The sequence below is a fragment of the Ailuropoda melanoleuca genome, chromosome 1 (genome assembly GCF_002007445.2).
Source record: "Ailuropoda melanoleuca isolate Jingjing chromosome 1, ASM200744v2, whole genome shotgun sequence".
NCBI lineage: Eukaryota > Metazoa > Chordata > Mammalia > Carnivora > Ursidae > Ailuropoda > Ailuropoda melanoleuca.
Genome location: NC_048218.1, coordinates 26,924,683 through 26,939,145, shown reverse-complemented (window position 1 = coordinate 26,939,145; position 14,463 = coordinate 26,924,683). Strand labels below are relative to the sequence as shown.

The window sequence follows — 14,463 nt, the reverse complement described above, 5'->3', positions numbered from 1 at the left end:
CTAGTGTTCATAGCAGCAATGTCCACAATAGCCAAACTATGGAAAGAGCCAAGATGTCCATCCACAGATGAATGGATAAAGAAGATGTGGTATATATATATATATATATATATATTATATATATATATATATTAATATATCAGGTGCTTAGCATAGTACCAGAAGTTGGTAAGCACTGAGCAAATTATTTTTATCTTCATCATTCTTAACACTACCACTGTAGTTTTTCATCGAAATAGTTTCTTCTGCTTCTTTTCCTAACCCCTCTTTCTAAGTCTTTTTTTTTTTTTTTTAAATAGGCCCCATGCTCAATGTGGGGCTTGAACTTATGACCCTGAGATCAAGAGTCACACACTCCACTGACTGAGGTAGCCAGGCACCCCTCCTAATCTCTCTATTGGCCCTTAATGGCAGTTGCTCGGGCCAGCTGAGGGGACACAAAGGACTCCCCAGCCCCTTTTTCCCCCCTTCACCCTGTTCCTGGCACCTGTACACAAAACTCCTTTTTTCTCATTTTCCCTACCCCAGACAGTTTGGTTACCAATCGGTACAAACAGTTCCTCACAAAACCAAATTTTAATCCTATTAGAGCATCAGCTAGGACATCTCAGTTGTTTTACTAGCAAAGCCAATCTGTACTTCTGAAATAATGGAAGCTGCAGTTGCCAGTTTTCACTGGAGGAAAAAAAAGTACACGTTTTGGTGCCAGATTTTCCCCAGAGCAGCACTCTCCTCTATAGTAATAGAGCTCTAGCTAGACACATGGTTGCCTGGGGATAGTATTTCACACATTCAACCATGCAGATGAGAACAACATCCCAGAAGTGAGCAGAGCAAGAAGACGGAAAGAACCCGAGGCCTTGAGTAACTCTGTGCTTATCCAGCCAGTAACCCTGAGACGTCTGGACTGTTTGAGCCACTGTATTGAGACATTTCTGCCCCCTTTAGAGTCTGACATACCAAGTAGTAGAGCTTCTAAGCATTGCGGAAAGAAATGACGTTCACACAGTAATGCAGGCCCCCGATACAATATTTCATTAAAATATTATTATTGGTTATATGATCACAAAGCAGTTGGGGAAACAAACATCTTCTCATTCCAAATATAGGAGCTTAAAAGTTGGTATTGCCAAAGATTTCAAGATCTCCTACCCAGTCAAGCATTAAGCATGTGTGGACACCTTCTTATTATTAACTGAAGTAGAAAAAAAATGAAGTCAAGGCAGGGAAATTATGTACTTCATATACAACTGTCATGAACAATAATCATTCAAGTTACTTTTTAATTGCAAATATATACAGTGTAAGTCACCCCTTAAGCAAACTAGGGGTCCTTTGATTAGCAGACAAGGAAGCTCTATATGGAAAGCATTAGGGAGATTGCCCCAAGAGATATTGGTCTCGTAGTCCCAAGAGCAGGGAAGAGAGCTTACTCGATCAGCTTTGGGGCAAGACCGGGCAGCCCTAGCTTAGTCCAAACATCTAAACCAGTCGTGGGATTAGCTTAGACCAGTAGCACAGACTGACAGTGTTGATTTTTAATATTTTTGTATTATATATTTTATATTATATATATTTAATTGTATATATTTGACTGATTTATATAATTTACAAATCAGAGTCCATGGATTATTCTCATAATAACTGGCTCACCCAGAGAATGAGGTTTAGAATGCAGATACACCCATATGAGCAGCCACAGACTCTCAAAATATTTTTCTCTCATATTAACCATGCAGGACTAAGATCATCCCTCAAGACTGAGGACAGCTGACTCCATGTAACCAAAGATTCCATGCCAACTGACAGTAGGTTAAAAATAGACGCAGGTAGCTCTTTGATATGAGCTTCTAGGCCTCCGAAGGGCAAAAGTCCTGATTTGATGCCACAATGATGTATTTGCCTTATCAGAAAGAACTATTAAGTCAAATGACTTTCCCAGGAGAACATGGTCAGCATGGAGCAAAGGAGGACCGTTCTCATAATGATTTAAGCCCATCTTCTCCCTTATGATGAAATCAAGATGTTATATGAGAAAAGTTGTCTTAGAAAAACTTACTACCCACCAAAACTGTAAATAATGCTTTCCCACGTGTTACTTTTGTTTTCATGACTTCTTAAGTTTAAAAACTCCTGCCAAATTTTTCTTGATCATGTCCTATGTTTGATAATATTGTGCAATCTGTCTGATTTCCTTCTCACATTTGTATAAAATGACTTTCCTTTCTCACCATGACATTGTTCTAGACTCCGATTTAAGGCGTCAGCTTTGTGACAGGTGGTATTTGATATTGTGGCTAATCTAACATCCCCTGAATCAAGGCGAATAGCACCCTACTAACAGTTGTTACACATTTATAATGTGTCAGGCACCTTCTAGACATGTTATGTTTATTAACTCCTAATGTACATGATACATTAATTATCACAACAACCTTGCAGAGTGGAGAGTTTAATTACTACAATTTTATAAATAAGAAAACGTCAGTTAAACAATTCAGCCGGCAGCACACCGCTGAAGAGTATCAGGGACAAAATCCAAAAGCAGATGATCTAGCACCGTGATACCCAAACCTACCGGTGGTGTTACTGCCATCTCACGAAGACGGTTTGGACAGAAGTAATAAAAGTATGTGAACTGAAAAGTTACAGAACTATAGAATCTGGGGCCAAAGGGAGCTCAAATGTCCTCTAGTGCTTCTTGCCCAAAATATCAATCCAAGAAATTAACTGGCTGTCCATAAAAAGCCGACAACCAGGAGAAAAGAGACCTGAATATATTAGAGAAAACAGTCAAAAAGGACAAGCAACAGACTGAACAGAACCCCTTCTAAAAGAAAAAAAGTTAAAGCATTTGTGAATAAAAGGCAGTTCTCTAAAGTAGAAATCCAGCTTGGCCAAATAATAGACTCACTAGCGTATAAACCACTGGATGATGTTGTAGGTGGTCAGAAGGGAATAATAAGTTAGAGGAACACAAGCCCAAAGAGGGGTTTTGTTTGGTTCTTAGGCAACACTTGACTCTAGGAAATGATGGGGAAATTCCAATTTCTGAGAACACTTTTCACAAGAAAGGCAGAGATTAGGGTTTCCAATGAAGACGAGATGCTGCAATCGAAGAAAGCAAAGTTCAATAAAGCACTCGGGCCAGATGGCATTCATCTGAGTGTTCTGAAGCAAATAAGGTGTGAAACAGTAGAGATTGATGAGGACCGATACTATGTTCCTAAAAATAGCAACTGTTGTTGAAGATTGTCCAGTTTCTAGCACAGTGGCCATTTAAAAAAAGGGGGGCAGGAACCAAAAGAAATACCAGGAATTCAGACAAGTGAACTTTGTCTTGGTGCTAGGACTAATGTTTGGGGAAAAAAAACCTCTGAGGACAGTGCCAAATGAAATCTAGTGACTGAGATCTCTCATCGTCTCTGCAGTGACAAGAATTTTCACTTTCCAACGTTAAAATTGATCATGATGACTCTAGAGTAACATCACGCACTTGGCTTTTCCAAAAGATTTGAGATGAAGAAAGAGATTTTGGGGGGGTATCTAAAGCTAGCTAAAGAAACTAGAATCATTTATAGCATTTCTTAGGTCAAAGAAAAGAGATTTGCTACAATGTGCCTGGAATCTGGTGCTGGGATGAAATGAGATTTCAGATGTATTTTTAAAAGAGTTATGAGTTCTGTGTGAGCCCCAGGCAACTGACTCCCATATGACTGACACTGTGTGTGGCAGCATCTGCCAGGACAAGCAGCAAAAAAAGAGATGGTAATCACACGATCATACGATCGTCAACACGAACGTTTATTGAGTGTTTACTACATGGCAAGCACACGGCTTAGTGTCTGACATCCATGACGTCAATTATTCTTAGTCTGTGAGTCCTGGTATAAGCTATTCAGAAACATCTGCTATTTCAGAAAGAAAAATGTCCTAAGGGGTAGGATGGTCTCAGCCACAAAGTTCAGATGAGTTCCAAACAAAGCTCATCTAAAATATTCTGAATAAAACATGGTCTCCATTTAAAACTGAATGAGGCCAAGAGGGTTGTAAAGCAAGTCAAGGACGGAATCTGTTCTCTGCCCCTTGGTCTATGGGCCAGTAGCTCTTATCTTCTAAACCTCCAGATAGTCAGGCTGTCATTGGTTCCAGATTCCACCTGAATAACCAGCCCTGAGACTAGCGAGTTCTTACTGTGATTTTGTGTGTGTGTGTGGGGGGGGTTAATTTCCTTGTCCTTAAACCCATTTCCTTACCTAACTTCTGTCTCTTGCTATTTATAACTGTTTTGTGTTTGTTTCCTGATTCCTCTGGCCCAGTCTCTTGTCCCATGGCTTTCATTTGTGTTGCCTGCCTGGGATTTTAGACCGACATGGGTCTAAAGCCTTCCCTCAAGCTTTGTCTGAAATTCTCCCAGGCTTTGGCCCACAACCTCCTGCCACCCAGCCCAGTGCTAACAGACAGAAAGATCTGGAGCCCATAAAGATTAGAACTCTTCTATTAGTCAGTGACCCTTCCCAATCAAAATACTTTGTTCAGGGTTCTCCACACAGGGCTTCAGGTACTTTCTGTTCAATAAAGGATGGCTGACTGAATTTACAGTGCGTGCAGTAACATGAACTGTAGACCAGAGTCCAAATTACAACACATGACCTCCATGGCAAGAAAGCATTAAAAAATAAATAAATAAATAAAACAATCTTGGACAGATGCCAGGTGACACTGAACCCATGAGAGAAAAATGCACTTGACAGATAGAGTAGTGCACACAACACAGCCTTGCTCTCTGATCCTTTGTGAACTATGAGTGGTCTCCTTCACAAAATTAAAAGCCTATTGAGAACAGGGTACAATGAAGTGTCAAGTGCAAGGTGCCTACCTTCCCCATCACTCCTCCTGCCACCAGGAACTTGCAGGAATTGAACTCACCTGTTAGTCTTCCTCCCTGGCGAAACACTGACAGTAGCCTTGAGTACTACAAAGCCACACCAGGGAAAGTAGGAAACGTTGCCATGTCTACATCACACCTGGACAGACACTTACTTGAAAAAGCAGGGTTCTGCATTTTGCATCTTATGTATAAATTATTCTTTCCAGGGTGTCTTTTTCATCACCCACGTCTGGTTCCTTCCCAGTATAAGTCTGTCAAACAGAAAATATCCATCAAAGCCTGGTTCTTTGAAGACTCAAACTATGAATTCATACTGGTTTCCAGCTTTCATAAAAAACTCTTTTAATTTCACTTCTTACCTACTAATCTACCAGATTCAATTAACCTTCCATTTTTTTATTCAATATTATTATTTTTTCCTGGTCCCAAGTCTTATTTATTATTTAGTTACATTTGTAATAAACCAGAATTTAATGTTCTTCCTACAATCTCTATCCTTTATTCCAAGCTCTCACTGAAACCCAAAACTCAGTTTTAATCAATTAAACAATAACTATCCATGAATCCCAAAGTTCAATTTTAATCAATTAATAAATAAACAAATACCCATTTACAGGGAAATCATAGACAAAGATGTCTTATAAAAGAATCTATATATGTACAGAAGGCTTGGGACTAAATGTTTTATACCCATTAAAAAGTAGACTTCTCATATCATCTATTATGATCAAAGACAGAAAAAGGCCTATTATTATGTATAAGCAGGTGTTAACTACAGCAGACACACATGGGGTTATCTGTCCAGCCCCCTCATTTGGGAAATGCCTGTTTTCCTCACCCTATTCATGAGGTTATCATAGACACTGTTCTAGAGCAACAGTTTATTGGCCCAGGAGTAGACACTAGACTCAAAATAATAGACTTTATCATAATCCCTACCCCAGACCTCATATTCTTAGCCAAAGCTTTTGAGTTACAGTCAGGCACTCGACACCAATTGGAAAAATTGGAATTCCATCCCAGAGAATGTTTTATCCAGAACTGACAGTCATTCTTTGGGTGCCTAAAGAATGATGTGTAAAACAAGGAGGCCAACAATCAGTAACTGTATTTTCAGTCACGTGGAACAAAATAGGAGAGGAAACAAGAGAGAGAAAAAAAGTAAAGCTCATACACCAGAAAGTCAAAGAGGCAAGAGCTACACAGAGTCCTAATGGTACTCGGGTCTCCATTTCCAGTTTGGCCTCAAATCCAGATGGATTTCTATCGTTGGGTCTTCTAAATTCTCTACTTTGCTCAAATTAGTTTTAGTTGGATTCTGCCATAGGTAAGCCAAAGAGTCCTGATGAATAAAATTCCCACCACCTGAACTTACCAAATGGGAAGCTGAGCCTCAGAGAGATCAGTGGACTTGTCAAGAACATGTAGAAAGTAACTTATGAAAGAAAAATTCAAACCATGCTTATTCATATCTTATCAATGAATCTGACTAATTTTCTATTTCTGTGATATTGTCTTCGGTGGTAGGAAAGTTTAAACCCATCATTCCCATTAGGCGTTATACTGGGAACAGCAATGGATCTCAAATAATTCTAAAGCATGGAATCCTGGGTGGAACAAGGTGAAACATAGTTATATTGAATCCTCATTTTAAAAGCTAAGTGAGACATATTTCTCCTACAGCTCTTTGAAATGGAATGAACTCATCATGAAACCCAAAAGAAAGTCAGTTACTTAAGCAAGAACAACATGATTTGTATTATCACAAGACAACTAGTGTTATTCTTTCATACGCTCAAAGTCATCATAGGGACACAGAGGAGTTCTGCCAATCCAAGTTTCCATTTCACAACTGAACTTTCTACTCTCTTAAGATGTCAATATATACTCTGTTTAAAAGAAACATAAATCTGGTAAATTAATGTATAAACTTTGAAAGGGTCTCGTTCCTCTGTTCCATTTTTAGCACCTATACGAGAAGGACCAAAGAACTAAGTAGCTAGCACAATGGCCACAGGTAAGTAAGGTTTGCAAATACACTTCAGGGGGCGCCTGGGTGGCTCAGTCGTTACGCGTCTCCCTTCGGCTCAGGGCGTGAAACTGGCATTCTGGGATCGAGCCCCACATCAGGCTCCTCTGCTGGGAGCCTGCCTCTTCCTCTCCCACTCCCNATAAGGTTTGCAAACACACTTCAGGGGGCGCCTGGGTGGCTCAGTCGTTACGCGTCTGCCTTCGGCTCAGGGCGTGAACCTGGCATTCTGGGATCGAGCCCCACATCAGGCTCCTCTGCTGGGAGCCTGCCTCTTCCTCTCCCACTCCCCCTGCTTGTGTTCCCTCTCTCGCTGGCTGTCTCTCTCTCTGTCAAATAAATAAATAAAATCTTAAAAACAAACAAACAAACAAACAAACACATTACAGGTGGTGCAAAATAACTAAGGCTCCTAAGAAGGGATTGACAATACTAGGAGCGTTCTTTGTGTCTACAGTGGTATAGCCTTGTGTTTAGGGACTTGAGATTTGAAGCCAGACTTCCAGGTTTCTAATCTCTAATCTGCCATGTAACTTCTATGTGACTTGAGCAAATCACTATCATCTCAGTGCCTCCGTTTCTTGATGTATAACACAGGAATAAAACAGGGTTCCCAAATTGGCAGTGGAGAATAGTAAATGAGTTAATAGACTTAACACACTGGGAACAAAACTTAGCAGCTAATAAGCGCTCAATAGATGTTAGCTGTTATTATTAAGAGGTCATGAATCATTTGTTTTTATAGCATCAAATAAAGCATATGTGTGTGTGCGTACACACACACATACACACACCTGTTAGTTATTTAAATAAAAAGTAAAACATAAATCAACAGAGTACATTTTAATTAAATCAGCTAATGGCATAGTACAGATCAGTTGGGAAAATGAGTTTACTTCACAAATTATTTCTAACACAGTTCCAAATAAAACAGTAGGACTTCATTAGATATAGATGTTTAAAGGGAACATTAAAAACATATAATGTATAACCTTGCAGTTTGCTTAACAACTCCTTTTAAAATTATTGTTATTCGAAGTAATTTTTAGTTTAAGGGAACTATATGAATGATTTTCTGAAGGAAATCAATAACCCTGTTTTTTCAGTCCCTTGAGATCACTGGGTCATAGCAATGACCGGTGTTCTGACGTTTGGGAACTGTGCAAAAAAAGGCAACAGGTTTGAAGTATCCTCAGATATGAGAAGGGCATGTAGAAACAATTCATCATAAATAAGTCATTAAAATTAAAACTGTATTCTTAAATTGTTTCTTGATTAAGAACAAATGCCTCATTAATCTGGAACATATTGACTTGAGAACACAAGTAGTCAAAGAGAGTAATGACTGACATGACATGGAACACAGCATTCTGTGTGTTCCCGTCTCAGAAGCTTTGGAAGAGCAGACTCCACAAAAGATCACTAAATGCAGTGAATTGAACAGAAAACTTAGCATCACCCAATGACGCAAAGGTAAATTTATAAAAATCTAGATAAAAGAGAACATTGTGTACCAGAAGCCATGAACCTTTTTCCATCTATAGATCCTGAGTACATTCCATTTATTTCAGAATGAAAATAAGCCTAAATACAGATATAAAAAAATAAAAATAAAATCATACATAAAAGAAGTAAGTTACCTAATTTTGAAGAAACTTGGTATCCTTTCCCCCCAACCCCTATCCCCATCTCCCACGTTTTAGTTAAGCACGTGAATATATATTAAAAACCAGCCCAGATAGCTTTGAAGAAAATTCTAAAAACATAATGGGATGCAGGTTTTCTTTGGACCATACGAAAGCTACGTTTCCTAAAGGAACACATAGTCCTTGGTAAACAAAATATTAGATGTCCATCAATGTAAACTGTGCATAAAAAATCATGGACATACTTTAAAAAAAAAAGATTTTATTTATTTATTTGTCAGAGACTGGGAGTGGCAGGCAGAGCAGGCGGAGAAGGCAGAGGGAGAAGCAGACTCTGTGCTGAGCAAGGCGCCCAATGTGCGACTCAATCCCAGGACTCTGCGATCATGACCCAAGCTAAAAGCAGATACTTAACTGACTGAGCCACCCAGGCATCCCAATGGACATACTTAAAAAAAAAAAAAGATCAGGGGCACTGGGGTGGCTCAGTCAGTTAAGCGTCTGCCTCAGGCTCAGGTCATGATCCCAGAGTCCTGGGGTCAAGTCCCAGCTCAGGCCCCCTGCTCAGCGGGGAGTCGGCTTCTCTGCCCCTCCCCTGGCTAGTGCTGTCTCTCTCTCTGTCTCTCTCTTGCTTGCTAACTTTCTGTCTCTCTCTCTCTCAAATAAATAAATAAAATCTTCAAAAAAAGAAAGATCAGGTGTTAAACATCCATGTGAGGATGACTATGCAGTTTTTAAAAAACGGAATCTTGTTTTGGATAGCCATTAAAACATGTCATATATTCTTCCGAAAAGCTTCAGAATTTCACCCTCTAGAAGATGAGTTCCATGAGGAAAATAACTTTTTCTGTCTCAGTCACTACTATATCCCCAGAACAGTGCTTAGGACACACTAGATGCTCAATATTTATTTGATGAATAAACAGCATCAGCCATGGATAAACCATAACTTGGAGAATACTTGTTGTGATTTGTACATTTAACAATTGGCCTCAGGACTCTGCCCTCTGTAGTTGGTCCCCTACCCATGCCTTTCCATACCTCCTTTATACCCAGCATAAGGTCCACAGAGATGTCTCCTCATGATGAAGAGAAAGAAAACATCCATGAAGGATTGCAGTGGCTTTAGATAAATATTATGTGCAAAATAACTTCCCAAATGCCGTTTGCTATAGAATGGTACAAAAAACTATGATAATTTTTCTAAGACCAGAATAAAGTCTTCCAAAGTCAAACAAAATTTAACATAATTTTTAGAGTCAAATTCAAGATAGAATACTGTATTACCTTTGCTAAAATAGTATTCTTCATTGCAGACTTCAAAACAGGGAAAGACAACATTTTTCTGGAAAATTTTTCTAGAAAGGGAAGAGGAAAAATAGAAAATAGACTTACTACTCCAAGGAACTGTAATCAGACTTTCTTTTCAGCAATATTTAAACCCTATTTTTCTCAAGGTTTTCATCTTGAAAGCAAGATGGCAAAGAAGAAGCTAGATAAAGAGCCAGTACAGGGGTTTTCCTATTTGTTAGATGTATGTACTCCGCTTGTATTCGAATACAAATTACGATAGCCCATACCCATGAGAAACAAACAGTCTGGTTATAGGTACAAGACTAGCAATCAGGACTCAATGATATACTGCCTTATATCTCTTAAGTACTAAATTGTGTAGAACCAATTCCGAATGGCCTAGAGATGAGAGGCAATTCCACACCTCACACAATGTCTACCACATATCCGACGTGCAATAAATACTTGATAGGTAACTGAAAGCTGGAATGAATGGATGCATGGATGAATGAATGAATGAATGAATGGATGCTTTTAGAAGTTAATCCCGTTTAGGATCCTGGAGAATGATGTCCAGCATTTGGTTGGTGTTTCCCACAAATAACATCTCAATTTTCATTTCCATCTTCCATCTACTTTTCCATCTTCACACACATGATAGAAGCTATGTCAACCTTGTGTAGAAAAGATGGAAACGTAGAAAACACAATTGTCCTTTTAATAATATTGGGTGGTCTTGGAGGCTAAAATTGCCATGATTCACCTGGTGTAGCCAGATTCTCCTTAGGAATTAATTCTAGGAAGCTCAGAGGGTAGTGACCAATTGACCGATTGATTAACTGTTTGCATTTGAGCCTGGGGCCATGCAAGATCAAAGCCTGGGCAGCCCTCTGAGGCCCTGTGGGGGAAAAAAGCAGAAGCAGCCAGTTGGGATAGAGAGAGAACTTGAATAGAAGCAGATTAAGAAGCAACATTCAGAAAAACATGGTCCTTGAAAGAGAGACAACTTGAGAGAGAAAGGAATCTGTTCAGAGACAAGGGGCTAATCAGTCCTGTCGCTTCAGGGGTCAGTTTTATCTGGATTCCAGGGAGACCTCTTTCTCTCACTTAAATGAAACTACTCTGGGCTAGTTTCTACTTCTTAAGAGTAAAAAAGCCCAATTCACTTACCTTTCAGTAGTTTTTTTCCTTTTCCCCTGCTGTAACTTGTTAACATTGTTTCTACGTAGCTTTACATGACATAAACATTGGCTTGGAATCTAGTTCTTAAAGCCATTTTAATTATTTGGTTATGCTAAGGGAGTTTCGATATTTTCATAGAATCTTACAGCCATTCTGAGAGAAAAGACTAATAAATTGTTTCTGTGAGTTTCTGTTCCACTCAAATTTCAAAAAGCAAATATTTTCAATTGTTATAAATCAAACTAAGCATGCAAAAATGCCCCCTATAACTTTGAAGAGACTGTTTTGGGCTAGTCTTGGAAACATTTATTGAAACAAAATATTTTGTCAGTTTCATGGGGCTTTTATGTGAATTTAGCAAATTTAGCATTTAGATAAGGTCCGAGCACCATTGGAAAAGTTCTAAAATGAATTAGTTATTTAGTTGTTCGCATCCATAATACAAGAAAAAGGTGAAACAGAATTTTTTTCCACATAGTTGACCAAACTTCCCAGTGATCTTTTTTTGTTTTTTTTTTTAAAGTCTTTGCTAAAACAGCATGGGGGTTCCCTGTGTAAAAGTTAAACTCCTGGTATGTGTTAGGCCGTTGGGTGTTTTTGTTTTTTTGTTTTTCGGGGATTTTGTTTTGACCTGGGTACAGTGTTTAATTTGTACATCTCTGTCATCTGAATGATCTTGGTGATCTGAAACTGTGTGCTGCGGACCACCCAAACCTTCATCCCAAAGGTACTTGGAACTAGACCCAGCCGATCCCACAGATAACCAGCAGATACAGCTCACTGTTCTTCACTCCTGGAGGGCCTCATTCCTCGCTCCAGAGGGACGCCTGGCTGGCTCAGTCAGCTAAGCATCTGCTTTCCGCTCAGGTCACGATCCGAGTTCTGGGGTCGAGTCCCTCGTCAGGCTCCCTGCTTGGGTGGGGAGTCTGCTTCTCCCTCTGCCCTTCACTCCGCTTGTGGTCTCTCTTGTGCCCTCTCTCTCTCAAATAAATAAATAAATAACTTTAAAAATAAAGGTACCAGAATACATGCTCACTAAGGAGAGAGATCCTAGATCTTACTTACAATAGAGTGTTGGGATAAGAGCCAAAAACCTCTCAGAGTGTGACCTAAAACCAGTTACGCTTAAGAGAGGCGCATGCTAAGAGGAAGTAAGATTGTAAGTGATCTTCTGGTGACCTCATCACCTATAGAAGACAAAAGTTTGGTAGTCTTGTTCTTGGAAAACTTCTATTAAGATTTAGCAAAATCGTTTGATAAGTAGGTTAATGTACTGTTTCCTCCTGGAACTCAAGCTGTAAGACTGCAAAGAAACTTTCCAGAAGTAAGGTAGATTGAGGTGGCCAGCTATTGTCAAAAGGGTATCTATATCTTGCTCAACAATTATATGCATAGAAAGAGCCCAAATCACATCCTTAATTTTCCATACAGCACATCAGATCTGGCCCAGAAAAATGAAGTAAATTTATAAAAGTTACAGAGGAAAACAGAAAAATTTTGAAACTGTTAAAAAGTATTGGATCTCGGGGCTCCTGGGTGCCTCAGTTGGTTAAGCGTCTGCCTTCAGCTTAGGTCAAGATCCCAGGGTGCTGGGTTCAAGTCCCGCATCGGGCTCCCTGCTCCGCTGGAGTCGGCTTCTCCCTCTGCCTCTGTCCCTCCCTATGCTTGTGCTCTCTCTTTCACTTGCTCTCTCTCTCAAATAAATAAAATAAAATATTTAAAAAAAGAAAAGGAAAGGAAAAGTATTGGATCTCGAAATTCAAATCTAATTTCAAATTGAGACTCATAGTTGTAATTCATGATTCTAGCTTCAAATCATATGTCACAGGAAATGAAGAGCAGAGATTCTTAAAAAGTATGTTCTCTTATCTTAAATATTTGCTTATTGACAGATTTCCAGGTTGTTCTCCCCGACTCCCCCACCATGTAATAGTACCCAACATTCTCTTCCTCTTTCTTTCTTTATGAAAACTCAGTATCCTCAGGCCTCAGTCTGCAACTAAAATGAAGGCGCATATGTGCACACTGAGCGACAGGCTTCCCTCCGCTACCTACTTATAAGGAATCTTGGGCTCTGAAGAGCTTGCTCTTCCTAGCACCCAAGGGATTCTGGCAGCTGCCTGTTTTGCATGTTGAAAACCAACCGGTTGTGCTGGTTCAGACTCTCCTGGCTTTTTGCCATGGTCCGTGGGGCAGCAGGGTGTTTGCCTATGTCAGGATCCTTACAGAGAATGTGACCTTCTCCGGCACGGTTCCTGGTGTCCCCAACGCTGCACAGCCCTGCGGCTCCATCCAGGCTCTGGCTTCCCCTCAGTCCATCCTGCTAGGCAGAAACGGGGAAAAGATTTCTAATTCCTGAATTCATGGGGCTCAAACCATTCCTTGCCACCCTGTCCTGGAATGAGATACCCCATTATCCTATATATTTCCTTTGTTCTCAGCTTCCAAAGCCTTCCCGGGGCTTCAGACACAAAACTTCCTCCTCTCTCCTCCCTTCTCCAAATGCAAATCAGACATACAAATACACGCCTGGGAGCATTGCTGAATCCAAAAAGCTGTTCTCAGTTTCAGCTAAGAAAAGACCTCCATCTACATGTACATTTGCTCCTTTCAAACGCCGACAACAATAGTTAATAAAGATGAAAGGCAGAGTCACCTTTATACCTCAGTCTTTTGTGTTTTCAGGAGGATGAACATCATGGTTCTTCCTAGCTTGCCAAAAAATGTGAATGGAAATGTGCTTGAAGTGGCAGCACAACTGGGTGCTGGCAAGGTCAAAGGACATGTGCTATTGTTCACAGGAAATAATGGCAGACAGAAAGATTTTCCATTGTGTCAAACAGATGGAATAGGCATGGGTAGAAAGAAGAGAGAAAAACGGTAGGGTAAACACAAGCGGGGAGATCCACTGACTGAACGAATAGGTGTTAGACACGAAAGAGATGGCCTGAAGTGGTTTATAACTGCATCAAGATATAATCTATTTTACCAGTATAATTTTACGTCACCTGGCATTATGCATGGTTTATACAGTACAAGGAGCTTGAAAGTGGAAAAAATTAGTTTCCAGCACAAGGGCTGGAATTGATTCGGGTATGCTACCAAATAGTGAGGTGACCCAGGAGTGACCCAGGAGAAGGAGTAACCCAGCAGAGGGCTGGCAAGTGAGCTAAAACAGAGAAGATAGGGACGTAGATGCCTGAATGAGAAAAGGCCACAAGGGCCTAAAAGGAAGATTATGTATTGAAAAACAATGACTTGCTTGCCAGAAAGAAAAACTTGACTTAGGACGTGATATGTATGCTCTGTAAATCCTCAATCATCAAGGCAAGAGGAAAGTTGTTTTGAAACTAGGTAATTAGAAAGTAGTTAGATTATTACTTCCGAAATAGAGGCGAATCTGTACTCTAAAGACAAAATGT

The 14,463-nt window shown here is 39.9% G+C and overlaps 1 long non-coding RNA gene across 1 annotated transcript in view; it reads right to left on the bottom strand.

Moving 5' to 3' along the window:
* LOC117801569 overlaps positions 1–9,926 on the bottom strand; it is a 13,929-nt gene extending 4,003 nt beyond the window's left edge. Inside the window, exons 1-2 of the long non-coding RNA XR_004624247.1 lie at positions 9,854–9,926; positions 5,044–5,142 (exon numbers count right to left, since the gene is read on the bottom strand). This is a non-coding gene — a long non-coding RNA (uncharacterized LOC117801569). The remainder of the gene's footprint in view (positions 1–5,043; positions 5,143–9,853) is intronic.
* Between the last annotated feature and the right edge of the window lie 4,537 nt (positions 9,927–14,463).